The sequence below is a fragment of the Ambystoma mexicanum genome, chromosome 6q (assembly GCF_040938575.1).
Source record: "Ambystoma mexicanum isolate Mex_15411 chromosome 6q, UKY_AmexF1_1, whole genome shotgun sequence".
Classification (NCBI taxonomy): Eukaryota; Metazoa; Chordata; class Amphibia; order Caudata; family Ambystomatidae; genus Ambystoma; species Ambystoma mexicanum.
The window spans coordinates 1,504,221,551-1,504,248,329 of NC_090937.1; positions in this window are offsets into that span (position 1 = coordinate 1,504,221,551).

Here is a 26,779-nt window from a genome sequence, read left to right on the forward strand (position 1 = left end):
GAATAAGCATTAAGGATGACCTTAGAAGAATGGAAGGAGGCCAGGAGGGCATCCCACCGGGTGCCGCCATTAATGAGAGAAGAAGAGAAAGGAGAGAGCACAGAGACCATATGTAGGGTCCATAGGTCTGGCGAGGGAACGTCAAAGAGGATGTTGGTGAGAGTTTCCTTAGAGGAGGCATTGTTATTGGTGTCAGCGATAGGGAGGCCAGGTTGGAGACCAGGAGATCCTTTTTAAATTTCTTCCTACCAGATTTCGTGAGGAGGTCAGGGTTGTCGATAGTGAAGCAGTTAGAAAAGATAGGAGAGAAAGAGAGCACCATAGAGTAGGAAGGGTGAGGAGAGAGGTGGAAGGGAGAGGGGTACACTAGGGAAGGACACCGGGCAGGGTGCAGGCAGACAAGACAGGGAGAGGCAGGAAGGTCGAGCAATAGGACAAGATGACAAGACGACAGCACTCAGGAGTAAGAACTATCAAATTGCATGTTTTTTAGACAGGGGGAAAAACCACCTGAGTTTGAGAATCCAGAATAGAGGGAAAAAGGCTTAGGTTTCACAATGCAATTTTAGGTACTTATACAGTGCAAATTATAAACAACAGGGGGGTAAACCACCTGTAGATGGAAGGGGGTGAGTAGGGAAGTCAGAAGGAAGGTGACTGGCATCCCCTGCGGACACCTGCAGACAAAATCAGGAGCCGCCAAGACCTGGGCACTATTTCTATCTGTGGTTTTGTTTGTCAGGTAGCTCTTTCTATGGTGCTCACTGGGGGACCGGGCACGAGACTGCCCGCGGCACCCTGTTGTGTGCTGAGTCAGTGGGTTGTCACACTGATCAATTGGCTCTGCCGGCTTGTTACAATCCAGCTAATCCATGGGTGATGTAGGGTCAGCTTTTTGTGTCAGTACTTTGCAGCAGGGGTCAGCAGTCAGGTGGTGTGAGCGGACTCTGCACTGCCTCCCCTCATGGTCCCTTTATTGTTGTCTCTCGCCCTGGGCTGAACATCGCTGTCACCAGCCGGCAGCACTATGCTATTACGTGAGAGAGCCAGGCTCATCCTCGCATCCTCCGCTCTCTGATACAGATACCCCCCTGGTCCGGGTAAACGAAGAATGTAGCCGGGTCCGTGGGCCCTCCGGTGTGATCTACTGACCCTATCCCCGTGCTCTGCTCGCCCTGGTGTGGGGGACCCACTCACCAGTAGGTGGGGCCACCGCCTCCCAGATCAGTATCTTGTGTGTCTCCAAGGACGAGGACCTCGGGGAAGGAGCCACCGCTGTTTTCGTTGCTGGGTCCCCGTCCACTCTAACCAGCCAGAAGTCCTGCTGTCTGCACCGATGCAATCAGGGGCCCCGGGTCGCTCACTGCCAACAGCGTTACCGAGGCTGCAGCTTCCTCACAGGTGCTGTCATGGGTGTGTAGGGCCATGCAGCATTGCTGCATCACACCCGATCAGGGCCTCCCTCTCACTCCTACACCAGCCAGTCTCATGACAATCTTCTCAGAGCTGGAGGGAGATCCCAAAAGATCCGGCCCACACAAAGTCACCAGGGTCTTTTCAGAACCTTCCAAAGCCTCGAGCATGCAACAGTAGTGGCCCCCGCAGTCTTGTATTCAGGATTACTAGGAGCCCTTTGAAGGATGAGCCGCCATCACGGTCGGACTCTCTAGCACCACCCCAGTCTCTGGAACTTAAGAAGGTCTGGCTCAAGACAGAGAAAGGCAGGGAGACTGTACCAGAGGTAGGCACCTGCACAGGATAAGGATCTAACCCCACATCTGTGTTTGGAAAAACCACTCACCCGCAGAGAGTTGGGGGAGGTCTAGCAGAGGGCTCTAGAAGGAGAGTATTTGGGAAGAGACCATTGTAGATAGTAGGGGTCCCAGCCCCAAGACATCCTTGTGGACTATGCAAAGGGACTTGAACTTGATCCTTTCAGCCACGGGTAGCCAGTGGAATGATTTCAGCGCCGGACAGATGCCGCCCCTGGGCTTGAGGCCAAGGATAAGTCTTGGGGTTCTGTTCTGTATAAATTGAAGAGGTCGGAGATTAGAAGTAGGAAGATTGAGAATGAGACTGTTGCAGTAGTCAAGTCTGGAGAGAACTAGGACTCTGGAGACAGTGGGCCTCATTACGAGGTGGGCGCAAAAGGGATACCGGACACCGTTAAGGACATTGGTGCTGGTAATCCCTTTGCGCCCTATTCTGAGGTCCCTTAGCGGATCCCTTCCTTAACGCCTGGTTTTACCAGGCGTTATGGATGGGGCCCGTTAAGGGACTTCAGAGCTAATAACGGTACCTCAATTTGCGGTACCATTATTAGCGCCTTCCCATTGAGCCCTATGGGGGCTCACATGGGAATGGGGAATGCCTTTTTCAATGGGAATTTACCGGTCCCGCAAAGGTCAGAATAGACCGGTAAGTCCCCATTGAACGACGGCGGACTCGGTTCCGGTATTGTAGGTAGTCATGGCGCTAAAAGCGCCATGACTACCTTCAACCTCGTAATGAGGCCTATCGAGCCTCTGGGGGAAGGTGAGGAAAGGTGGAATACCTCTGAGGAGGTGCAGATGGTAGTGAGACTTTTTGGACATGTCTGAGATGTGAGAAGAGAAGGCAAGGGTAGAGTTGGTAAAAAATGGTTTACGCCGAAATGCTGGTCCTTAGAAATAATGTCTGTGTGGCACTTAAACACTGCGATAAATCCAGGTCTAACGAGGATACATTAATTTATTTGCAGGCTGTTAAAGCCTATAAATCATCCATTACCTGTGATAAAAATAATTATTAAGATCTTTGCATTTCTGGAGCGGTGCATTTTTAGGATCCTTAAAGAGTTGGAAACCCCCTTTTCTCCTCCCAGTCAGGTGGTAAAAAACACCTTGTGGTAAAGTAATATCCTGGCTCTCCTGGATAAATAAAATAAAAAAAACACTGGATAGTATTTGTCACAAAAATAAAGATTATCCAGTGGGTGGGAAAATGATCCCAGAACAAGCAGCTCCCAAAACCTTAACCTACATTCAAGCCCATATCAGAGCAGTATTTGTCCAAGATCTTGGACAAACTCAAACCCATTAATTGTAGGGGTGATGTTTTCCCAGCTATTACTGTTAATGCCTGTGCTCCACATCTGGTGTGCCTGATTACAAAGTTTGTTAATGCCTCCTTTACAGATAGCTCTGTCCCAAGAAATATAAACCCAGTATAGCGGGCAATTATCGCCCCATTACGAGCAAGCCCTACTTGCTGAAGATCCTAGACAAAGTGGTTCATCTTCAGATCAACGCTTTTCTGGCCACTTATAACATTTTAGGGTCCAAATAATCTAGCCTTAGAAAAGCCGATAGCACAGAATCTACCCTCTTAGAGCTCAAGACCAACATAATGCAAACCATGGCAGAGGGCAAAACTACTATGCTCATGCTTTTGGATTTTTCTGCTGCGTTTGATCTTATGGATCACGCTATTTTGGCAGAAAGATTACAGACATCTGCACATTTTTCTAAACCAGCGTTGGAGTGGGTGAAATCCTTCATAGCGGATCACAAAGCTAGGGTATTTTCTGATAATGACATGTCTGAGGAGTTCACCGTATTATGTGAACTCCTCAGACTCCCCACAGGGCTCATGAGTGGCACCCACCCGTTCAACATCTTTATGACCCCATTATTTGAACAACTAGATAAACGTGGTGTGGTGTATGCGAACTATGCGGATGATACACAGTGTCTTGTGCCTATGACGGGTGAATATGCACATGATTCTGTCTCGCTTAACTCCATCTACGAAATCTTCCAATCATGGATGCAAGTAAATAATCTAGCCCTCAATAGTTCAAAGACTGAATTTATGATGATGGGCACTGTAATGCATTTGAAGAAGCTTAATGCAAAATATCTAGCTTTTAAAATTGCAGTTTGTCATATTACAACCCAGAATAAGGTCAAAACACTTGGTGTGTTCATGGATCAGGAATTGGATATGATAAATCATGTTAAATACCTTGTGTTCAGCACATGCTATCATCTGAATCTCTTAGTTCAGCTACAGCCCTTTCTGTCATCAGTAAATTGTGCCACAGTGGCTCGTGCCATTATCAGAGCCAAGACTGATTATTTCTCCAGTCTATTGCTCAGTATTTCCAAGCAGGATTTGACCTGGTTACAGGTGATCCAGAATAACAATGTGCGTATCGTGGCAGGGCTGCAAAGGAGAAGCCACGTAGCCTTTTCACCTACCGCGTGAAGTGTATTATGCATAATTACATCTCAGGGCAAGCCCCCAAGTATTTGGCCAGTCGCATTACGTGCCTACCGGTGCATAGAGCGCTGAGATCAAACAATACTGGTTTATTAGAGATGCAGAGAGCGCATCTGTCCTATGTGGAGCATAGATTCATTCCACATGCTTCTCCATGGTTGTGGAGCTCTCTTCCGCCAGAATTGAGGTAATCTACCAACCTGCAGCTTTTCAAGAGCAGATTGAAAACCCATCAATTTGAATAAAATCTGTCTAATAATCTGACTGAGCGTCTGCATGACAATTTTTTTCTCTGTATTTTACGTCCCACGGATACCTTCTGGTGTGTATTTGTTTTGTGTTGTGGGCGCTATCATGCCACTGGCTCGTTAATGCGTTACAAATAATATGAATACAAAAATTAAAACAGTCAAAGACTTTACACTCTGGGGCAAAAAAAAATGATTTTATTCTTTCAATGGTGGGTGAGGCACAGGACCAAGTGGAGCCAGGCCAGAGTGAGAGTGGGAAAGTGGGAGAAGGGGTCCTAATGAAGACGATCTCTGTCTTGCTGGCATTAAGGCAGAGATCATTAGCAGCACACCAGGACTGAATTGCGGACAGACAGTCAGGAATGAGCGAGGCGGAAGAAGAGGCAGAGATTAGCCTGAAAGAGAGCTGTGTGTCATCCGCATTACTCTGAAAGTTGGAGGTAAGGCAGAGATCTTGTGGGCCAACCAGGGGGATAGTATATATCCCTGGAGGACACCACAATTAGAGAGTGTGATAGCGGAGAGAAAGTACCCAAGCTCCACCTTGGAATGACAGTCAGAGAGAAAGGATGCAAGCCACACCAGGACCTGATCTGATGACCAGGGTATCACAGAGATGAGAGATCAGGATGTAGTGGTTTACTGTATCAAAAGCAGAGGATAGGTCAAGGAGAATTGAGGACAGAGGGAAAGTTAGAGTCAAGGTTTGAGAGCAGGTCTTCACAGGTGTTCAGAAGAGCAGTTTCCGTACCTCTGGATGCTCTAAAGCCAGACTGATGGTCATGGAGACAACCAACAGATTCAGTGTTATGCTATGGGAGTTTGCCCAGGAAATGAGTGATGGAGATTGGGTAATAGTTTGCCAGAATAGAGGGGTCGGCCAAGGTTTTTTAAGAGGTTGGTGCACAAGAGAGTTATTGAGAGAAGTGGGGAAAACTCCAGTGTTGAAGCACATCTTTCATAGGTCTGCTAAGGCTGGAGCTAGAGAGTCAATGTTGCCCTTGGTGGTTTTGGAGGGGCAAGGGTCCACCTGTTTGGAAGAGGCTTTCATAGACCGGACTTGTCTATAAACCTCTTTGGGTGTTACACAGGAGAGGGAAGAGAGAAGTGGGGGCATGGTGAGGCTACTGAGGGGTACCAAGGGGATGATGGTGCATGAGTGGGTCCAGAGGAGAGAGAGAAAGGATGTCCTGTGTTCTGGCAGTGAAGTGTGCAGCCAAGGCCTTAAAAAAGGCCTTGGTGGGTGCAATAGAGGATGAGGTTGCAGTAGGGTAGGCCAGCTCCTTAAAGACTTTGAAAAGTTTGGCCTTGGTGTAGGATGCCACATAGATGCAGGCTCAAAAATGAACTGTTTTCTTGGACTATATTCCCTTTGGAGATGGTGACAGGTCAGTTTATCAGATGGTGCACCCCATTCCCGTTCCGCTGCCCTGCACTTGCATTTATGGTCAGCCAAATCAGAGTCGTGCCAACAGTTGCACTTTTTGGGAGGCTTCAGTTGGAACCTCATGACAGGGGAAGGATGTGGATGTCAAGTGTATTGGAGATGGAAAGTTGAAAGTTAGAGAGGGCTGTGTCAGGGTAGGAGTCAGCCACAACAGTAGGTGGAGGGGAGTAGGTGGAGGCAAAGACAACCACTGACACTTTTTTCATGGGTCTGAAGACCTTGTAGGTGGGAGGAAGTGCAGGGTGTGCCAATGCTAAAGGAGATGAACGCTTCAAGTGAGAGGAGCTAGAGAGAGGGATGTCTGTGGCGATGAGAGAATCCAAGGTGTGGCCAGCAGTGTGCCTTGGACCAGACGGTAGAATGGAGAGAGAGAGAGAGAGAGAGAGAGAGAGAGAGAGAGAGAGTTGCATAGGTTGCGCAAAGCTCCTGGAGAGTCAAGATGGATGTTGAGATCCCCAACAGGAGGAGTTGGGAGGCAAAGGAAAGAAAAGAAGATGCCAGGTCAGGCCATTTAGATAGGAAGAGTGTGGACTGCCCAGGTGGCCGATAGAAGGTGGCCAGAGTAAAAGAGGAGACGGAAGAGGTCGAATGCCTGGACAAATGCCTGGTCTTCCTGGTCAAATGAAAGCGAAATAAGCCTGAATGGGAATAGTAGAGACAGGGATGCACTTTGGAAAGATCAGGTCAATTCCCTCTCCTGGCTTGTTGGGCCTGGGCTCAGAGAGGATCTTGTAGCCTTCAGCGAGGAGTTTGTCAAAACCTGTGACAGAGCTCTCCTTAAACCAGGTCTCAGTGAGAGCAAGAACATCAAGGTCCAGGTGATCAGGGAGGTGGCAGATGTCAGAGGAGTGTTTGACTGCAGAGCAAGAGTTAAGTGTGGCGATGTGGAGCAGAATGACATTTTTGTAGGACTTACATGGGTGGTGCAGGGGACAGGAGTCCCACCCGTAAGCGGAGCCGGTGCCAAAGGGATAGAGGCAGGAGAATGCAGAGGGGCCGAAGGGAGTGCAGGCAAGGGAGCTGGGACAGTAGTAATTGGCAAGGGCACCAGTGAAGGAGGGGCTGCAGAGGGCAAGGTGGCCCAGATGCATTGGCAGTGGGTGGCAATGGCAACAGCGTGGGGGAGGCTGACAAGGATGTCAGTGATGAGTGTATGGTCAAGGGAGCCAGTATAGTAGAAGACGTCAAAGGAGCCATAGTAAGAGAGGCAGTGTGGCCAGGCGGAGGCAAGGAAGCTAAGGTGTGCCTGGCCAGAAAGGGAGCCAGGGTTGAATGTGCAGCTGGAAGGGAGCCAGTGAGGCGGAAGGTCGAAAGTTGATAAGGTGAGGGAGGAGCCTATCAAACCGAAGGAGGTTGGGTTGAGGCCCTTATGCCAAGACGGTACCATTTTGATAGACATTTATGATGACCCTGGGGGTCAAGAAGGAGGTAAAACGGACCTCCCAGCAGGTGCCACCATTGATGTGTGAGGAAGAGTAGGGAGTGAGCAGAGCAACAATATGAAGAGTCCATAGGTCAGGGGAAGAAACAATGAAGAAGATGTCGGTAAGAGTCTCTCTGGCAGAAGGACTGACATAGGAGTCAGTGATTGAAAGGCCAGGGTGAGAGCCAAGTGTGTCCTTGTTAAGTTTCTTCCTGCCAGACTTGGTGAGCGGTGAAGGGTAGGAGATAGAGAAACAGTTGGCAAAGATAGGAGCGACAGAGAGTGCATTATGAGAGTGCTGATACGATTGTTACTGGACCTAGCACCCATGCTCCTGGGCAGGAGCCCCACCGAGTTCATCACAGCCGCTGAAGCAGCTGATCGCCCTTCCTCGCAGCCTCGGTGCTGCAGGGCAGTATCCGGCAACAAGTGACCCTCCTCCTCACTACGACCTGAATTTGATCATCTGCATACAGTATTTCAGCGTGAGTGCCCTGACCCTGCCTTGTGGCATACCTGCGCCCTTTATGCCATGTGCAACCAGCCTCATTTCAATCATTCGGAGCGGGCAGTCCAGCCCCCAAGTTGGCCACCGCACTAGGTGTAAAATTGTTGTTTATTCTGGTTGCCTAGCAACCTTTTCGGCCCGCCTATTTACCGGTTCCTGAGTAACCGGAGGCGGAAGCCGGCCCCACTTGGCAAAAGCCCATCTGGATAAGGCCTGCCTGTCTGCGCCTGTTTGCAACGTCCGCACGCCCTCGCCAGGCCCCCTGCGGGACTCAACTAAGGTACACGTCTTTGCTCTAACTACCACCCCAGCGCAAACTATAATTCACAACCATTATTTTCTGCACTAGATCGTCACGACCGCCCACTATCTCTGACCTCCTTTCACTCCCTGCTCGGCAACAGCTACTCAGAAACCTTATCTTCCTCGCCTGCTACCTGGACTAGTTAACAAACTTACCACCTGTCTACAAGCCAGCACCGGCGCCGCCGTGCTAATATTTTATCGCCTCCCCACTGCTTTGTACTCTGCCGCACATCCAGCAAACCTATTAACGGCTTGCATCATATCTAGACCATTAGGCCTCCCACGACCCCATATACCTTATATGCATGCCAGTTTGCTATTACTCAGTGCCTGCACAGTAATGAACTCTGATTGTGTATACTGGCACATTATTATTGTATTTGGCAAAAACACTTGAGCGTCACTATCACCGTGGGTAATGGTAGTCGCCACTATCATATTACAATTGTGGTTATGTTATTGCCTATCTGCTACTTTTCGTCACTATGTCACTATTAATAAGCATATCCACAACATTGACAGACTAAGGGGGTTATACGATGTTGATATACTCCTGATGCATGCATACCTCGATTTAGCCCGCTGCTGCATCTATGTTTTGAACTAGCCCTCTTCTGCATCTATGCTTTGAATTAGCCTTCTGTTGAACCTATGTTTTGAACTAGCCCTCTGCTGAATCTATGTCTTGCACTATCCCTCTGCTGCATCTATGTTTTTAATTAGCCCTCTGCTGCATCTACGTTTTGAACTAGCCCTCTGCTGCATCTATGTTTTGAACTAGCCCTCTGCTGCCTCTATGTTTTGAACTAGCCCTTTGCTGCAACTATGTCTTGAAATATCCCTCTGCTGCATCTATGGTTTGAACTAGCCCTCTGCTGCATCTATGTTTCGAACTAGCCCTCTGCTGCATCTATGTTTTGAACTAGCCCTCTGCTGCATCTATGTTTTGAATTAGCCTTCTGCTGCACCTATGTTTTGAATTAGCACTTTGTGGCATCTACAAATGTATGCCTCACTTTGTGCCCACATCGCTGCACTGTGAATTGCATTGCACCCCCCCACGTGGGGACTGTAATTGTATGCCTTACTTTGTGCCTCCATACCGCTGCATTATGAACTACCTTATGCATATCTCTATCTTATGATCCAAACTGACACTGAATTCTACACATACCCAGCATCTACATTTTAGTACCCACAACTATACTTATCACCTTGAGGTGTCATTCCATATTAAGTAATATGCACACCATAAATTATCCTCTAAGTCAGATACTCCTCCTACTACTTTGGGTCTTCATAATAATGATTTATATCAACTCCACACCATGCCCGCTGCATGAGAAAAACTCCCAACTCCGAGCAAGACTGCCACGGATCTACGATCCCAGGATCACAAGAATCAGACCCCAAATTATCGAGCACAGCCTCTGTGCCACTGATCCTAACCTGTCTGCTCTAAATTATGTAGTACCGCATAAAGTTAAGACTAACTGCACCACCTATTCTCTTCACAATCAAATGTGAACCATGTACCCTAAAACAAGACCTATCCTAGAGCGGAACAAAATAACTACCATATCAGGAGTCCTCATCAACGCAATATCTATTATTACGCACTCCACTGAAATTGCTGACCTCCTTACCTCTGACAACCTAGATCTTATGGCTGTCAATGAGTCCTGGCTCCATGACGCTGCAGGACCTGCACTCATGATCGCTATAACTGACAACTACCATATACGTAAAGTTGATAGACCTAATTCTAGAGGAGGTGCCCCTATCACTTATAGCCAAAACTAAACTGGCATTAAGGCTAACGTCTCCCCCTGACATTAGATTCTGTGAACTACTAGTAGCTAAATTACTCATTTCCAATAATAGCACACTAACTATTCTCCTATTGTATAGACCACCTGGACCACTACGCTGTTTTGAGGAAGACCTCTCCAGTCTCCTTACCAACAATGTAAAAGACTCCACACAGCTCTTACTATTAGGTGACTTCAATTTGGGCTTTAATGATGCAGAGGATAAACAAGCCCGGTCCATTGAATCTATCCTAGTTGAACATGGCCTGACCCAAAAAGTCTTCGCTCCTATGCACATAAAAGGACACACACTAGACTCCATCACTATCTTGAAAATAACCCCTCAAATTTGGACTGATCACCATCTCATTAGCTTTTCATCCACCATTGAGCTCCAAAAGATGACTAACCTCGAAACAGTACCGCCACTCTCAACTAGAAGCAAAAAAGAAATCACAACTGAAAAATGACTTCCTCTCCTCTTACCAGCCCTATCAGTCAACACTAATCAGTCTGACCCTAACACACTAGTTGAGACATTTAATAACACTATGTCTATGGCCTTGGACATCATAGCCCTAGACAAACTGTGTAAAAGTAAATAATAATCCCATCTCAATTTGTCGTTCACTCCCCACCTCAAACAATTACACCTAGAAAAAAGGAAACTCCAAGCTATCTGGAGACACTCTCCCAAGGAGGAGAATAAAACATTACTATCTAATTTTGCCAACAAATATAAGAAAGAAATAATTCAGACTAAAAATAATTCATTTAATGATAGAATTACCAAGGCCAATTCGAACTCCAAGGAGCTTTTCACCATCCTCCGGGAAATGGAAAATCCCTCTCTACCATCAGATAATGTCCCGAAAGATAAGCAATGGTGCACAAGCATCCAAAATGCCTTAGCCAATAAAATAGCTACTCTGCAGACTAAAATAGCGAACAAACTTACCTCCTTGCGCTCCACAGAGATGTCTACTACCCCACTGCTTGATATACCACGCACCGACAAACCCTTCAGCTTCACAAATATCTCCATACTGGAAACAGAAAAGGTTATGCTATCTCTGAAACCCTCCAACTGCCAGGGTGACAGTTGCCCTGCACAAATCATGAAGGATGCATCCAGAGACTTAGCACCTTTTATCTCGAAGCTTATCAATGTTTCCTTTATTTCAAATATGGTCCCTTCAAACCTCAAAGAATCCTGGGTGCTACCACTCCTCAAAAAACAGACCTTAGACCCGGCTATACCCACTAACTATAGACCCATTACTACAGTCCCATTTCTCCTCAAAATTATTGACAGAGTAGCCTACCTACAAATCAAAAAAGTATTTGGAGACAAACCAACTTCTGGGATCTCGCCAATCCGGTTTCAGACCACAACATGGCACTGAAACAGCCTTAATTGACCTCAAGACACAAATCGACGAGTTGAAGGACAAAGGTAAAACAGCTATGCTACTCTTCCTTGACCTATCGGCAGCCTTTGACCTGGTGGACCATGCAGTATTATGCAACACCTATCGTCTGCTGCCTATTTCTCGAGTGAAGCCATAGCCTGAGTTCAATCCTTCCTTGCGAACCGTACGATGAGAGTGTTCTCCCCATCAGCATTAGCAGACCCAACCCACATCACCTGTGGAGTTCCACAAGTTTCCTGTGTTTCTCCAACTATGTATAAGATTTTTACTAAGCCTCTCTTTGACAAACTTGACAGGCTTGGTGTCACATATACTAACTACGCCGATGATACCCAGATCCTTATACCCCTTTCGGGCAACTTTGAAGAGGACACAGCCTTAGTAAATAAGATATACCTCCTCCTTCAGGTATGGATGGCCTCACATGGCCTCTGCCTAAATGATGACAAAACGGATATCCTGATCCTGGGCTCTGACTCTAACCTCAAAAAACTTAGCCCCAGTTACGCTTCCTTCAACATTGACGGTAATGTTATCAAAGTAGTCACAGAGTAAAAAAACACTTGGATTTTACCTTGATTTCACATTATATCTCTTCAAAAACAAGTCAGCTCCATGGCCTCCTCCACAGCTTATACCTGTAAATTGATTCGGGCATGCTGACATTATTTATCCAAAACAAACTGTATTACTCTTGCAAATGCACTTATATTGTCTAAGCTCGACTACTGTAATGCCCTCTATACAGGCGCTAACAAAAATCTCTTAAACAAAATTCAAATACTGCAAAACAATGTCCTAAGAGCAGCTCTCAACATTCCCCGTCGAGAGCACATTTCCAACATCAGGAAAGACAACCACTGGCTAAAAAGCTGCGATAGAATACTCCTTAAAACAATGCTGCGACCCCCTACATCTCTGCTAGATTTTCCAAAAAAACGTCTACTCACCATACTAGAGCCTCTAATGACCTATGCCTAGAAGTTCCTAGGATCAAACTTTCCAAAGCTGGAGGAGCTAGCAGGGACGTCATTTCACCAAAATGCCTGGGGTAGCAGAAGTGACAACACATGACCCTTGACCCCCGATGACATCACAGGAAGGGATGTCATTTGGCCCCACCCCAAAGTGATATTGCGGGAAGCAATGGAACACGACCTTTCACCCGTTGACAAAACAAGAAGTGGCATCACATAGCATTGTACACTATGAAAAATATGGTTACGATATCACTATAATGTGATGTACATTTCATACCTGAATGGATCGCCATATGTATCATTAAGATCAGTGTGTATAGGCCCATATTACCAAATTACTGTGATTGCAAGCAGACGTCCATGACCAAATGATAATGATGTGTTATTATACAGCACTTACGCTTAAGCGATTTAGAGAGAAGAAATATACACCCAATATCACCCAACCTGTGTTGGTACCCATTCATCGACCTCAGAAGGATGAAAGGCTGAGTTGAGGCGTTTGAGAACAGACTAAATCAGTGACTCACCCCCTGAAGTGTGCCTGAAATAAACCTTTATTGAGTCTGTATAGAATTCCAGAAAGACACATTTTTTGGCATTCCTATTCTTTCTTATTTAGGTTCAGTTCTAAAAGTGTTAGACTTGTGGCCCTCATGTTCTTATTTTTCTTCTTTTTTTAAGGGGCCTGAACAAAAAACTAGCCACTCCAGAATTAAAGGGCCACATGGTGCTGGCCACAGCCCAGGAGCTTGAAAAAGAACCCCCTTTTTTTTTTAAGAGGTTGCATGGGAGACCAAAGAGGTCACAAGGGAGACCTCAGAGGTCTCACTTGTGTACCTCTGGTGACCCCCAAATGACGTCCCTGGGAGCTAGCTTCCTGGTCAAAGCTGCAATTGCCTGGAATGCACTACCCACTAAATTGAGAGAGGGCCAGCCCTACTCCAGACTTAGTCGTAACCTCAAGAACTGGCTCCTTACTAAAGACAACTCATAAACCTCCACCCTCCACTGAAAGACATCCTAACCATGATTTCCTCTTCTTACGACTCTGTTATACATATACGTTTTTATATTCTTCTTTGCTTCTGCCTCCTGTATATATATTTAAAATGTATGCATTGCAATAACTATCTCCTCTTTATATATTTGTAATGTATGTGTATATATTTATAATGTATGTATTGCAATAACTATCTGCTGTAACTAAGCTCTAAATATTCTTGTAACTGCTGCGCTCTGCTACCTGAGGGTTTGGTGAGCATTATCAAATAAATAAACACAAAACACAAACACACTATGTTCTTCAAGCATGCCCTATTCCGGCCACATACAACGTCATCGTTAACATGAATTGTTCATAATCTGTACACTATGTGTAATCCTGCCCTCTCTCATTCCAATAGCTCAAACCAGGGTCATCCCTCCCTCAATCGCAATTCTTAAGATCTCACATAATTATAGTATATACTCATAAGAAGTGTGCCTTTCAATGTTTTCAAATAGAGAACATGTCACAATCACCTCATTTACATTCTTTGCCTTATGTCGTTTGTCTGATTCAGCTAGATATACAGTAAAAGGCTCTGTGACCTTTTTCAGGCCACATTCCTTCTGGTTACAGTGATCATGTTTAAAATGGTGGTCAGCCTTGATGATCTCTGCTTGTTGACAACATCACTGGCAGAATGGACCAACACATTGGCCCTCATCATGAGGTTGGCGCTAAAAATCTGCCCGTACCGGCATGGCGTTAACAACATGTCTTGGCACCAACCCGCAAATAGCGGGTGATCAAGAGTGATCAAGAGTGATCAAGAGTGTGCGAGCACGAGCTCCCCTGCATGCCAGTAACGGCCGTACTGGAATGCCGGTAACGACCCTCAAACCCCCAGATAGCATCATCGACGAATATGCACAGAACGCCTCCGCCCTCGGCAACCCCTAAATAGCGGTACCGGTATTAACATAGTGCTAATAACGGGCACGTTAATAGCGGACCCGGAAGTAACGTCATTGTGCCGGAACGGGAAATGCCACGGCAGCCATCTTCAAAAACACAATCCATTGCCATCCTCCACCTACAGGACCTTCAACACCACAACTCCTAGGCCACCATGTACAACATTTCGAAGGCCACCTGGAAAAGCACGGCCCGACTGCGCAAACCACGGTTCACAGACGATGAGCTGAACATGTTAGCCGACACCCTAGTGGCGAATGGTGAAGTGGTGTTCTGCAACAACCTCAGGCGTCCAGCCCAGCTGAAGAAGAAGGCCATCTGGGAAGAAGTTGCCCAGAAAGTAAGTGCAGTCGGCACCACCGCACAGTGCGCGATTGTAAAAAACAGTGGGATGGCCTCAGGCTGAGAGTCCGGCACATCTTGTTGGCTAATCGCAGCCAGGGGCTGGCAACAGGAGGAGGACCACACTCACCACTGAAATTGGCCAGATGGGAGGAGACCTGCAGCTCTGTCATAGATGTGGAGTCAATCGAAGGAGTCGGTGGAGCAGAGTTTGGCGTGCCAACATTGGCAGATGAAGGTGAGTGTCCCTACAAAAACACGATGACTAATCAACTTCATTGTCCTCCAAATGTGGCAGCAACGCCAGCCGATACATGGCCCATCATGCACACCTACACATATCCATATACACATGCTGGAGCCACCACTATCCCATCCCAATGCATGCTGCGCCCATACACGAATATACAGCCGACACACAGATAACGTGCACGTGTCACCCAGGATGACACTCCCAACACACATCAAGGCCCAACAGCAGCCAACATGGTGTACATGTGAACACCAGTACAATTTCAAAATGCACCCTCCAACCTTGCATGTACACAGTCCGCCACAAAGCCAGGCATGCAACTGATCAGATGGTGCCACATGCCCAAAGACTAATGCATAATGCAAGCACCACCATCACTGATGCCCTGCCACTCTCTGTCCCCCACAGGTACGGATGCAGACAGTGATGAAGCACATGGGAGTGCACAATGCACAACAGCAGCCAAAAGGCCTAGGTGGCAAGGTGATGGCACAGGACCATCAACTTCAAGTGGACCAAGGATAGGCCAAGCGGCACGCGGGTCAGCAACCTGTGCCAATTGAGCCACACAGACACCCACACAGGACGAGCAGACACCTACCCCTGCACCCCTGGGCACACTATCCACACAGGCTGAGGACACAATGGGCATGGAGGATGGCACACAGTCTGTTGCTGCCAGCACAATTGGGGAGATGGATGCATCAGCACATCATAGTGTTGATGAGGGAGATGACCCGGACAATGAGGGCGATGCAGGACTTGTCCACTCAGAGCCTGTAGTTCACACATCAATCCCGCAGCCCACCCCACAGGACACACCTCAGCGGGACTCATCCGACCAGGGCAGCCATGGAGAGTGGTCTCTGGCAATGCACAGCCCATGATTAATGCAGTGCCACCACATCACCAACGACCAAAACCAACACTGCCATACGGGACCTTGAGGGACGTCTGTCCAGGATGGTGGCCCGGCAGGAGGTGATGCAAGGCTATGTGCAGCAGTACCTTACTGAAGGGGAGACAACACCCTGTATCATCCAGGACAGCACTGCGGCCGTAATCCAGGCCATCAACTCAAGTGCACAGCAAGTGCGCGATGGCTTCAATGCCTTGGGTCAGATCCTCACCAGGATTGCTGACAGAATTGAGCAACGCCAAACCCTGCCTCTGGGCTCCCAACCATCTGGCTCATCCGCATCAACACGCCAGCGACTTCGAGGCAGACCAGCCCCGTGCGCATGTCCCTGCAGAGTTCCCGGTGCTCCGAGATCCAACCCCCACCTCCTAAGGGGGCTCCACAGTAGCAGGGCCACCCTGCAGAATCTCTTTGGGTATACATCCAGACACATGTCATGCCATAGTTGATTTAGGGTGTTAGGGGTGGATGGAGGGTAGTGGTGGGTGTAGTGTGTAGTACATGGGGTGTTTGGGAACCTGGGAGTAGGGTGGGGGGAGGTGGAGGGGTGTTGGGGGCATGGATTGTTGAATCATGTTGTACAAAATATCTCACAAATACACCTATTGTGTAGCAAACATCACATGAGTGGACATTGCTGATTTGCTGTTTGTCAATTTATTGCTTCATGGTGAATCGTGCACATGTGCCCACACACCCAGTGCCCACAGTTCCCAACACATGGCACCCTCTGCATCAAAGTACATCAGAATGATTGGTCTATGAACATCTGCCACACAGCGCGACCCTCATGTGTTTCGCGTCCTGGCCTATGTCCTACATCTCCTCCTTCCTATCCTTCTACTTCACCAGGTGAAGTAGAAGGGCGCTCCACATCAGGTGGCAGGGGTATGTTCCACCGGATGCACATGTTATGCAACATTGCACATGCCGTGATGATCTTGCCCACCTTCTCAGGCCCGTATATGAGTGCCCCTCCCAACCTGCTGATGCAGCGAAATCGTGCCTTCAAAAGGCCAAACGTCTACTCAATGACCACACGCGTATGTGTATGTGCACGATGGAAGTCCTACTTGTGCCTGTTCTGCGGGTTCCTGACAGGGGTGAGTAGCCACGCCTTCAGAAGATATCCAGCATCACCTACATGGGAGCAGAAGGAGGTATGTGTGAGGATGAAGCTCAGTTGACAAGTGTACTCAGCCTGTACATCATTCGAGTTCATATGCACAATCTCGTCAATGGCAGCCACATCCACATGACTTTCAGCCCTGTACAGAGCATGCCAATCCATGGAGAGAGCCTTGGGTGACATACACGACCTAGGGTCCATGCTTTTAAACCACCAGGCCACCCAATGTATATCTTGGCTAGGGGCATTTTGTATGCAAATGTGAGGGATGTGTGTCGGCGGATGACTCAAGAAACTTCCATCTCCTCCCATGGCCCAGAGGGCATTCGCCTTGCATATGCATTTAGCCCCACCAATCCATCTCCTCCCATGGCCCAGAGAGCATTCCCCTTGCATATGCATGTATCCCCACCAATCCATCTCCTCCCATGGGCCAGAGAGCATTCCCCTTGCATATGCATGTAGCCCCCCCAATCCATCTCATCCCATGGCCCAGAGGGCATTCCCCTTGCTTATGTATGTAGTCCCCCCCCACAAATCCATCTCCTCCCATGGCCCAGAGGGCATTCCCCTTGCTTATGTATGTAGTCCCCCCCCACAAATCCATCTCCTTCCATGGCCCAGAGGGCAGACTCACCCAACAGCCAGCCACTTCGTACAACGTCTCCTTCCATGTAGCGGGGTAGTGAAGAGTTCTGCAGCACCATGGCATCATGCGTGGATCTTGGGTGTCTGGCACAGCAATGTGTTATTATATGGCTGGCATCACACACTATCTGCACATTGATGGAATGGTATAGCTTCCGATTGCAGTACACCACCTCCACGGCATGTGGGATTACCAACTCTACATGGGTGCAGTCGAGGGCACCAATTACATTGGGCATGCCTGCCAGTGCATGGAATGCTATTTTGGTGGCATTTGCCTCCTGTGGTGTCCTTGGTAGGGATATGTGGGCACTTACGTGCTTCAGTAGTGCATCCAGCACTTGGTTTAACACAAAAGAGAAGCATGATTGGAACATGCCATGCATTTGGCCCACTGTGTGTTGGTAAGTGCCTGTGGCCAGGAAGTGGAGCACAGATGCCACCTTCAGCACAGGGGGGATGGCTGTGCGGATGTTAATCAGGCTGAACAAGTCATCCTGTATTAATTCCACTATGTTGGTGATTGTGTCTCTGTCCAGGCGGTACAGGGTGTGGATCTGTGCTGGGGTTAAGTCAAATGGATTGGCCCTTATACGTGGAATTGTTGGCTGTCTGCGGGGAGCGACTGCCTGCACTGTTGGGATTTGCTGGCCATGTCTCAACCTCCTTCTCCTCCTGCTTCTCCTCTGTGTTTCCTGTTGTAATACCTGCTCAAGGAGTAGCAGTGCAGGCATGTCCTCCAGGCCCAGTATGGCAAGTACAAGTGGTAGCATTTTGTCTTGAAAGGGGGTGTGGTGTGTGGGTGTGCTCCTTTTGTACTGACCCTGACTCCATTGCCTCCACCTGTGCTGATTGTATGCACCTGTGGCACTTGGTTACACAGGAGTTTGCTGTTTTGCCGGTATTGCCGGCATCATGGTGGCCCTTCTTACCAGCATTCGATGCTGGTATGTACTTGTCCGTGCGACTCGTGGTGTCCCCTTCTTTGCGGGATGCCGGTATTACAGCCTCCACATCTGCACGCGTGCCCGCATGCCGGTATGGTGGTGCACGGCCACAGCGGGTCCTTGGCGATCCCGGTAGCACCAACAGCTAGGGTCATGAAACACCGGCCCAGTAATGGATGCCGGTATTGCCTTACCGGTGCCGTTCATACCGGAGCGCCGACCTTGTGATGTGGGCCATTCTGTCTGAAAGCCTGTTGCAGGCAGGCTTTGGGGTTTCCTTTTTGCCTGGTTGTACACATGCTTTGCCTCTATCTTTTCTGATACTCTCAGCATTCTCTACTATCTGAGTCCAGTGGATCACCTGATCCATGACTTGTGCCTATTCTTCTATGCCTTCACTTATATTACCCTTACCCGCCTCCATTTGGTTTAGGATCTGCATTCTAAAGGGTAAAACGTTCATGGTAACAACCATCAGGATCTTGCCTTCTCATACCCATATTGCTCTCTGTTCACATCCTTGGTTTTTGCCTTAATGCCAACCAAACTCTTTCCCCATACATCAAACTGTTATAAGTAATTGAAAATGTGCTTATTTAGATAATACCACATTCTTTGGCATGGATGACCATTTTCAATGTGTATAAGGACTGCTTCTTCGCACGCCTGTATATCCTGTTTGTCTCCAAACATCTTAGAAGGCTTGTACCTTCTCATGGTGCCCGTATGTTTTCGGGTCCGTGGTTGCGCAGAATAAATACATTAAAATAAAGTAAAAGTAAAGTAGCTACATCACCATGTTGCTGATGTTGAAATCTGCTAGCTTTTCCAACATACCTTAGATGTGACTATCTTCTGCATTTTCTTCATAGTATTCCTTATGCCTTTCCTCTCATGGCCGCTGTTAATTAGATGTCATTTGACAGGCAATCCACTTTATGGTTGTGTGCATTTTTGTAGATATTTCCTTAGACATGCTCCCAATTCAAAGCATAATTTCGACAGATCTGCCAATTACATTTTCTGTAGCAATTATAAACATCTATAGGTTTCCAGGACCGTATGCATCCACATGAGTGGGAGATATTCACAATGCCAGCAACACAACTTTGCAAACCACTCATGCCTGCGTATCAGTGTCAAACGAGCTGGGGGTAGATCTCTGTCTTCGGCTGAGGCCTCCTTCTGGAGCCGCCTCCGTGCCACTCTGAAACCATCTCAGGTTCCCGAAGCACCTCAAGACCATCCTCTTTGCTTCTGCCTTCGCCCCCCACCCCTGCTGATCTGTTCTCTCTAAGCACTGTGCACCTGGCCTACCCTCTGTCCCCTGGGCCCAGGTACCTGCTCACCCTGCCACCCTTCCCGCACTGCCTTCGGACCACCCCCTACAGTGCGGTCTGTATCTGTACCCATTCAGTCCCCTCCTTTTTCTTCCTGCACTTATCATACATATCCTGTCTGCTACCTTAAACCCAGCACTTGCAAATTGCTGGCTGCACTACCACTGTTTGTTGCCTTTATTATTTATTTATCTGTTTCTCCTTTGCAACGCACTTTTTCACTTCTCCCCACTTCCATGCACTTTTCCCGTCTTACTCTCCCATGCACTTGTGCGTTCTCAATGTCACTGGGTCTAATAAGATTGTTGTTTTGTCTCCCCTGTTCCCCTCCCTTGCTGCACTCTGAAACACTTGTGTACGAGCGCGATAGAAATAAAAAACCCCCATCAGGGAGATTTTTTTTAAAAAAATGTGTATCTTTTTTTTTTGCTTTAGTATAGATAAAAAAAAAGGTGTTTTAACACCAAAAACAGGGGTTTGGGTGGGACACCCAAAAAAAAAACATTTGAAGCTTTTTTTCGGTCAAATTGACTCCACCCTTTTATCATTCAATCATTTGCATTCGAACATTTGACCTAGAACCCTAAAAAGCTGCATACGTATATCCAGGACAATTAAAAGTCAGAGAGCATTTGAAAATCCACAGAAAGTAATTTCTACCTTGTAAAAAATGCAAATTTCTTCAAAAGGTTAATGAAGTTTAGCAACTCTAACACAGGGTGTCCTGAGAACATTTCCGCAAGCAATGGAGACAGGTTTGAAATTATTAAGTCAAAACTCATCCCGTCACAAGAGAGACACTATTAAAAGGGGCAGGCGTCATTCACAGAGGCCAAAACGAACCGTGGTTGCCATAGACATTGATAATAAGTGGAGTACAAGAAAATGACAGAAGGAACCATAGTTTTGCACAGCAAATCCACAAATATGGCATGGCTATAAGTGGGGTGTATTCAATGCAGTGTCCAGCTTACATGTGCATTTGCTAATCATTAGTTATCTATGTTATCAATGTTTCCTGAGTGGTATTGTAAGGGACGGGTACTGGCTATTTCCCAGCTGGCCAGTGATGTCTGGGGTGTCATGAGGGAATCCCCAGAGCATACATGTAACAGCGGAATCATGCTTGTTATTGAGGATAAAACATATAGTGGGAAGTTCTAAGGTAATACATATTGAAAGAGTAGGTCACATGCTATGGTCCTATAGGAGGTCCTGTGATCCTGTAGCAAAGGCCAGGCCCTGATCAAGTGAGCAACTTTTCAAGATGCAATAAAGTCATTCAAAGTCTCAGGGAGTTGTAATAGCCCTGCACCTTTTTTTTGATTTTGGGAGGTCACATCTTTCAAGACTCTGATCTTGGTATAGTGTCTGTACTTTAGCGTGTTGCCTCTTGGGATTATGAAATATCCTCTGATCAGTGATGGCCCCTTCTATGGGATATAGTGCTTAGGAATCTCATCTCCAACTCAAAGGGGGAGTGTTCCAGAATTGCTTCAGCAATATTTAGGGGTGAAAGTATTCCTTGCGCACTTTTCTACCTTTCAAACACTATTTGACACTTATCAGGTTCTGACCCAGGTTTATTAAGAGGCCTCCTGTCTTAGCCTAGATCTGATACCTGGACGCTTAATCTCTTTGGATCAGCTACCTGGGGAATTGACCACTTTGCATCCTTCGAGTTGGCCACCACCAGGTCAGTGACTCCTCTCCTAGGAGACCCTCCCATTTTGCACACTCCATGACTTGCCCTCCTGGTACTTCTCCTAGTACTACTCCTGCTCTTCCACGCCCTAATGCTTCACACCATACTCATGTATCTCCATAGTCTGCTAATTCCACTGATTCTACATCTGATCCTGTTTTGACTCATGCTTCTCCATCCCCTCCTGTACACAACTCTGTTCTTTAGCCACAATGAATAATAAGTAGAGTGGGAAATAATTGTCTTTGGTAGACAACCTCCTGGATACTCACTTTCTAAATGGTTGTTTCATGTTAACATCCACCCCAGACATTGGTACAACAATGTGTTTGACGTCTACGCAGGGGACACTCAAATGAGATTTCATATTGATGCCATTCCAGCCTCTATTAAAAATATGTGTGTCCTCGATGACCAAAAGTCATCACTGCCTGAAACCTTCTAAAATGAAAATCCTCCGTTTAGGCGCTATTTATGTGATATGGTATTTGATGATGTCAGCTCTTGAACCCTATATGCTATAATATTGTAAATCTTCCAGATGTTGTTAATAAATTCAATGAACAAAGTTAAAAAAAAGTTATAAGAAAATCCTCCTCTGTGTCCAAGCCCATTATAAGTTATACTCAGCATGCGGTCATCCATCCTCTCCATCCCCTCAGAAGCACAAAACAAGGGAGTTCTTTTCATCAACACATGTCCTGATGAACAACAATGGTGTTCACCATCTGCTGCCTCCTCCTACTTCACATGCTGCGAGTGACCTTTGTGTCCCATGACAGGAACAACTAAACCATTATTCAGGCACTAGCAACCTCAAGACTAGATTAATGAAACAGAATCAACATAGCTTTTCTCAAAAACATAGATATACTACCTTCAAGCCATTCGTAACCACACAATTCACTTGATTTTACACCTGTTCAAAGATGATCACACCTCCAAAGCGCTCCTAGGCATTCATTGGTTTTCATTGAAATTGTGCTTTGACTTCAACATCCTTGGAATCATGAGAGAAGTGTTCTGGACACAGCTCCTCCCTACATGGTAAGTTACATTTTGCTATGTTATGCTGTTAGGTTGCATTATGTTATGTTACTGGGAGTAATACCAGAAACCTCCACCCTTTGATGGATTCCAGATGCTGTGGTGGAGGTGAAAGAGAGGGGGTGAGTTTAGGTTAGCGGGGAAAGAGGGAAACACCCAATTGTAGCTATTTGGTCAAGAAATACAACCCTCTAGAACTCAAAGCCAGCTCTGCTCTCAGGATCACTCTTCCTTCCTCAGTACACACAAACATTGGAAAGAAGGAGACTGACAATAGCTTTCCTGGAACTATGGAATGCTTTCCGTTTTTCCCGGTACTATGGGATGCTTTCCGTTTAACTATTTAAACAGCTTAACCACCAAAATAAAGTGTGGGTACACTTTTAAAAACCCCATTGCTCAGGAATGCAGTCCCTACCTTGCAAGTTGCCTCCTCTTATAAAGAAACATCTGTAAAAGTTTGCCTCATGTTAATTATTTATAATATTGGCTGCACAATAATTCAAATTGGTATGCACAATTCCAAAACAGAGTTTCTTTCAGCCCCTGATATTTAAATGATTTCCAGTGGTAGGTAGAATGTTTGACTGTCACACAACTTTTAACTTCTACTCAATCTAAATGCGTTAAACGACATAGGCTGATGTAAACTACCCTGCCTTTCCTGAGCAAGGAATGCAAAGATCTCATGTTCAGCTACCCATTTCTCTTCTAGCAGCACATATCTGGACCTCAAAACAGACAACACACACACACCACAGATCCAGTCCTCAATAGTTGGGTATACCGTGCCAGCATGCAACCCCTAAACCAAATCAGGTGTTCAATGTCTGCTAAGATTTCGTTTTTTTAGAGGGTTTTTGTAATGTGCATGATAGAACCAGACATTGAAACTATATTATCTATAGGTACTGGATCTGTGGATCACAATATGGGCTCCAAATCTGCTGGCCTGATTTCTCTTTAAGAAGCCTGCAAAGGTTTTGCAAGGGCTCAAAGGCATGTCCATGTCTCAGAGAAAATACCACAGTATAGCAGCCATTGGGAGTGGCTTAGATCTCATTTTTGTTACAGAGATGACTTTCACAGGACAGAATCCAAGCCCAATCCTGAAAATGTTCGATCCTCAGACTTTGATGTTTCAATCATTTCTAGTGGTGGGTAGAATTTATGGTTGTATCACAAGTATTGGCTCTGCCAGCTTCCCAAGTGTTACTGAGAATCAGCCAAGATGTTGTTCATGTGTCTCGAGGTTTATAGTGAGTTTTTCGAATTACATTATTTTGAATGCCAAAATGTCTTTTACAGAAAAACAAAATTTCGAATTTCTTTTTTTTGTTATTATTTGTTTGAAATGGGGGGGGTTCCCCCCAATCCCCCTTTTTTATTTTTTAACACTTTTTTTTTACTCACAAAACCAAAAAAAAATGTAAATTAAAAAATAATACATTTGATTATTTTTTTTTTTCGGTAAAATGTTTTCGACATATTTGTCATTCGAATTTTTTTCCAACATATTAACTCGATACCGTTTCTCTATTCAATGACAGTTCAAAGTAAAGATTTTAAACAACAACGGCCGATGCCAAGTTTCATGGCCAGCTGCAGAGAACCCTGCCATCCCTGAGCCAGAATTACAAGGATCTTTTTTTGCACGTACCCACCTCTCTTCTACCAGCACATGCCTGTTCCTCACAAAGAAACAGAGGGCACCCTCTGCAGATTAATAGGCTGCATACAAACCAGCCAGCATACAATTACTGAAGCAAATTATCAATGTGAATGCCAGGCGATTTGATAAGAGGTGTGCTAATTTCAATATGGTGTTTGTAATGTGCATGTTGGAAGAAGATAATAAGTTGTCTCTATGTAATAGATCAGTGGGTCTAATCTTCTGCCCTCTGCCCTCTTTAACAATCCTGGAAAATGTTGGTAAGGACATATCCATGTCTCAGAGAAATGCCCACAGAAAAGCGGTCAATGGCTGCCAATGAGACAAGATGTGTGTTGCAGAGATGATTTTCCCAATATGCAGATGCCAGGGTCAAGAATGAAAACATTATTTCTCTCAGACCCTGATGTTTTCATGTATTCCAATGGTGAGCGGGACGCATGGTTGTCTCACGATTATTGACTACTGCCAGGTTTCCAAGTAGGAGTTACTCATATGCAGTCATGTAATGTTTCTTTATTGATTGGAAGCTTGATCTACATGTTCAAAACAACACAGGCTGGTGGCACACTCAGCGGTAAACGAGCATGCCTCCCCTGAGCAAGGATTACACGAATCTAAATTGCACCTGCTTGAATTTCCTCCATCAGAACATATCTTGCACTAAGAACAAACAACCGGTGCACTCTGGAGATCCATTCTAAGAATAGCTGAGTACACCGTTCCAGCATACATTCACTGACAAAATTAGCATGTTAAATGCAAGGTTATTTCATTGGATTTGTGTGGATTTCAACAGCGTTTTTGCAATGTACATGATGGATTAGAGGGACTATATTGTCTCAAATTACAGAATGGTGGATACAGACAAAGAAGAGACCTCAACAGGAGTTTAGCTAGGTGAAGGGATGCCAGACAGTACTTATTTATAGTTTATTTATAATGTACCTATACACAAGTGTTTCGTAGCATAGGATTATGGAGTAAGTGATTGATTATGGAGTAAGTGATTATGTGCATTAAAGCTAAATGAAGTATAGTGAAAGCCAGTAAATATTATTCTGAAACAAAAGAAAAACTGAGCAGCATCATTTCCGATGCTTCGGGGTTGCTGGATCTGACTAAAGGGCGTGCAATATAAATCAAATGTAAATAGATTAGCCCGGCGTTAAAGAGCAGGTACACTACCACATGAAATAGATTATTTAGGGTGTAGGGTGAAGCACGCCTTAATTGCCAATTCTAGAATGTGCTTTTGACACACAAAAAACAATTTGCAATTCTAGGCTGAGATTAGGCTAACACTATACCCCAACATGTTTTCATTTCATTGTCAAGAGTGATGATGATCAAGAAGATGTGGATGGACCAGGAGGATGGATAGGATGCACAGTAGGTGGGGAGGTGCAAGGATAAATACTATCTCAAAAGAGTTGAGATGTTGCCCACTGTCTCTCGTCCACGTATTACCTCTCTCCAAGCATTAAGACAGGTTGGGGACATATTCTGAGGAGCCCCTGATACATAGAGAAATGTTTGTATCATGTGTATCAGTATGTCAATGGATCCGTACTTATATATACATTCAGTGTAAGAGTATTCATGGCGCCTTTAGGACCTTCACAGGGGCATGTAGACATTTAGCATTAGCAAACTTTAGGGCAACAATGTCCAACACCACTGAAGCTGACATTAATCCAAGACAACATTGTGTACACACCTAACGAGATTGACCAAAACCAATGCCATGGTGCCCCTTGGCTACCTGAGACAATCAGTCAATCGTCGATTCATGGTTGATATGTCAAAGGCTAAGGCGAGGTCCCACACAATTAGAGAAGAGAAGGAGCCTCATTCGGCCTGTGTGGCCATGTTGTTCCAAACATTCCAAAGTGCTGTTCTTGGGCAGAATGCTGGGAGGTAGGGTAGTGGCAGATATTGAACGATTCCGATTCACTGCTAGACAGCAAGGGGATTACACTTTTGAAATGCCATAGCCAAGTTTATTTATAAAACAGAATGCTGCTATCGCTATGAGTTTTCAGCGTTTTACATTTGTTGCAACACTGCTCAGGCATCCAAAAGACCAGAGTCAGTTGTTTGTATGTATTTCGTTTGGGGTTATATTGCATATTTGTGGTTAATGTCAGTTGTAAGGTAGCGATCAGAAATGACACTGGAAGCTTGTCTTTGTAGCTGGTTCAAGTTAAAGTATGCTGTGAGGTCAGCACTCTGTTTTGCCTGGTGTAGTGCAGATTAGGGCTCTGATAGTTGGCTAGTCACAGTTACCTGGGCAACATACAAACAACTGGATCTAACACGTAGGAATGCTTTAGGGGTTGGGGTTGCCTAGAATTAGGTGTACCACTGAGTTATATGTGTGACGGATGAT